Below are 3,705 nucleotides of genomic sequence, written 5' to 3' on the forward strand. Positions count from 1 at the left end.
GGTCCCTTGAGCTCACTTCATGGAGGGTGCCCCCTCCTTTCTGTCCTGTCCCTGAAAGTGGAAGTTCCTTGTACCCCTGCCCATTCATCTCCAGGTACAGGGCATAGGTAAGAGGACACCCTCCATGGATGGGAATGGGCTGGGGGATAAGGAACCCCACTTTGTTGGGACAGGGCCAGGGGAGGGCCAGGGCAAGGGAGAAAGGGTACTCTTTCCAGAGAGAGAAATGGGCAGAGGTACAAAGATCCCCTCAAAGAGGAGATTCTCTATCCCCCTGCTCATACTCCATGTCCCTTCAAATATTGGTGGGGGGTTCCTTGTACCCCTGCTCATTCATCACCATGGAATGTCCTCTGTCTCCCCTCTTTGTCCCTTCCAGGAGGGTCTCCTTCCCCCTCCCCAGCCCTGTCCTTCCATGGTAGGTCCCCTGTACTCATTCCATGTAGGGTACCCCTCCCCCGTGTCCTGCCCCTCAAAGGGGAGGTTCCTGGTACCAGTTCCCATTTGTCTCAATGGAGAAGACAATGAAGCGTTGAGAGAACACCCTCCTTGGAGAGGAATTGGCAGGGGTACAAAGAAGCCCCCTTTTAGGGGACAGGACAAGGAAAAAGGCATCCTCCATGGAGTGGGGCAGGGCAGAGAGGGGAGGGCACCCTACTTGGAGGAAGAAGGGCAATGCCCTGCTCCCTCCATGGAGAATGCCCTGTCCCCTCTGACTATGGAGGGGAATGGGTAGGGGGAGAGGGTACCCCTCATATTAAGGGGCCAGGAAATGGTGAACAAGGGATTCTCCATGGAGGGAGCAGCGCAGAGAGCACAGGGACCTTTCATGCAGGGGATAGAGCAGAGGAAACAGGGGACCCTCCATGGAGGAGATAGGGCAGGGGACAAAGAACCCCCATTTGAGGGGCAGGGAAGTGGTTCCAGGGGGGATCATGACAAGGGTTTCCTGTCCCCCTGAACTTTCCCCTCCATGGATGGTTCCCTGTCTTCCATGTTTTGCTGCTGCCATGGACAGTCCATTTCACCTTTTCATTGTCCCCTCAAAGTGGGGAACCCTATCCCTCTGTCCATTCCCTCCATGGAGGGTCCTCTGTTCCCCAGCCCTGTCCCTCTCCTGTCCCCACTCCATGGAGGGGTCCCCCTCCCCCTCCCCTGTCCCCACAGGGCAGGGTGCTTAAGGGACTTTCCATTGAAGCAACAGGGCAAGGAATAAGAAGACCCTTCGTGGCTGTGACAGGGCAGCGGGGACAGTGGACACCATTTAGCAAGGACAGGGGGCCATCCATGGATGGGATAGCACAGGTGGGCCAGGGGAAAAGGGCCAGGTGATGGGGGACACTGAACCCTTCATGGATGGTCCCCTGTCCTTACCAAGAAGGGTCCACTGTCCCCGCTGCCCTGTCACAGCCATGAAGGGTCTTCCTTTTCCCTGTCCTGTTTCTTCAATGGAAGTCCCCTATCCACTCTTCCCCATCCCTGCCCCTTCCCAGTGTCTCCTGTCCCCACTGCCCACCCCCTCTCATGGTTCCCTGTCCCCCTGCCCTGCCTTACCATGGAGGGGACCTGTCTCCCCTGCTCTGATCCCTTTGTGGTTGGTCCCCTTTCCCCTCTGCCTTTTCCCTCCATGGAGGGTCTTCTCTTTCCCTGCCTTGACCCCTCACTCACAGGCACCTGAGGGGCATATGCTCTGGTCTGTCCAGTCTTCATCTCTCCTGCCTCCAGGCTGAGTGTCCACTCTCTGTACCTGAAGCACAGTCTCACCCTCTTCATCTGTCTGAATCCTACCTGAGCCCTCAAGACACATCTCAAATATCATTTCAAATGTCAAATCACAAGCAGGGGAAGGGGAAGGGGGTGGGGGCTGGGGAGGGGCCTGGTGGGTAGGGGTTGGGGATAAGCTTTGAGGGTGTGGGGTGGGGGTAGCCGTGGGGGTGGGGTGTGGGGGCTGGGGGGGGGTGGCAGATAGCAGCTGTGTGGTGTGGGGTGTGGGATGTGGGGTGGCAGGTGGAGGATTGGGGGTGGGGGTAATCATGGGGTGGAAGTGGGGAGTAAGCATGGGAGATAGGGGTGGGAGGTAGTGGTGGTGGGTGGGGGCTGGCAGGTGTGGGGTGGGGATTAGAATTGGCAGGTGAGAGGTGGAGGGAGAGAGACGAGGGCACAGGGAGGATAAATGGTGATGGAAGGAGACTTGACTTGAAGGCAGTGAACACACAATACAATATACAGGTGATGCATTATGGAATTGCACACCTGACCTATGCAATTTTATTAATGAATGTCACCCAAATAAGATTGATTAAAAATAAATAAAAGATGGGTCTTTTTGAGGTAGGTCATGAGGGTGGAGCCCTCATGAATAAGATTCATACCTTTTTAAAAGAGACCCCATGCTAGACTTATCAGGGAATCATTTTATATGTTATATAAATGTCTAACCACTATTTTGTACACTTGAAACTAATGGTGAATGTCAGCTCTAATTGAAAAAATTAAATTAGTAAAACAATTTTTAATAAAAAATAAAAATAAAAATCAGAGTGATCTTTAAAAAATATAAATCAGATCATTTCACTCTGTACCTAAAAGCCTTCAGCGCTCCAGCAGTGGTCAGCTCTCCAGGCAGCATCATGCCTGTGATGGTGTTGCACTGCTGGGAGAGGAATGTCCTGTCTTTTTTCCTCCTGTTGCCCCCTGTACTGATCTGGTGACATGTGGCACTGGTGCAAGGCCGAACTGTGCTTCCATGAGAGAGAGCTAAGCATCACTTTGGTTGCTTTGTTCTAGTGAAAGAGCAGACACAGAAAAAACAGTTAAAAAAATCTAAATGGTTCTAATAGCATCTCAACCCACCTACGGGACCTTCATCTGCCCTTCCCTGCACCCCAACCAGCCTGGCTCACCCAGCCTTGAGGAAAGAAGGCAGGGATGGTGCTACGCAGGCTGCCAGTGAACATGCATCTGGTCAGACATCTGAAGAGAACTGCAGTTATCTTAGGATGGAAATGGAGGGTCGCATCTGCGAGGATCAGGCACACAGGAAGGGACCAAACTCTGTGTGAAATAATGACCTGATCAGGCTGTGTAACCCCACCATGCTCTCACTCCCCTGCTGCATCCCAGGGGACCATTAATAGTCCACAACAGGAAGCAGCTCTATGGCATCTTACAACCAACAGATCTTCTGCAAAGCCCTTAAGCTCACATGGCTGATGTCAGACTATACATCCTTGATACCCTAAGTCCTGCCATGTGGACTGTTTGGACCTTTTAATTTTATTCTTACAAGAAAGTAGATCTGAGTTTCTTGTACCCTGCTCAAAGGGGTGTGAGGACCCAGTAGGTGGCAGCTAGACCTGGTATGCCATGGGACATTTGCTGATTGGCCTCAGTCCCTGCACAGTCACCAAGTTTAAACCTGTATCAATAGGGTGACCACCACTCATCTCTACCTGGGACTCACTGAGAAACTACCTCATGCAACTTGAGTACCTCCAGAGGCTCTTTGAGTGACAGAGACTAACAGGTACCCACATGTGGAAGTAGGCAGAGGCAGAACTCAGGGGTGCCTTGGGACTTTTGCTGATCTTCCCCCAGCCAAGTGCAAGTAAAGGCAGCCTTGGTGCACTGCTTGGATCTTCCTGCTCTCACTCTGAACCAGCAGAGGCAGCCACCAACTGTGAATTGTTTGCAGCTCCAAATAGA

At 52.6% G+C, this 3,705-nt stretch overlaps 1 non-coding gene across 1 annotated transcript; it reads left to right on the forward strand.

The window, feature by feature from the left end:
- Nucleotides 1-2,599: 2,599 nt before the first annotated feature.
- LOC129151955 (small nucleolar RNA SNORA74) lies at nucleotides 2,600-2,803 on the forward strand. Its single transcript, XR_008558662.1, has one exon. It is a non-coding gene; the product is annotated as a small nucleolar RNA SNORA74 (small nucleolar RNA).
- Nucleotides 2,804-3,705: the final 902 nt, after the last annotated feature.

The sequence above is a fragment of the Eptesicus fuscus genome, chromosome 16, assembly GCF_027574615.1.
Source record: "Eptesicus fuscus isolate TK198812 chromosome 16, DD_ASM_mEF_20220401, whole genome shotgun sequence".
NCBI classification, from domain to species: Eukaryota; Metazoa; Chordata; class Mammalia; order Chiroptera; family Vespertilionidae; genus Eptesicus; species Eptesicus fuscus.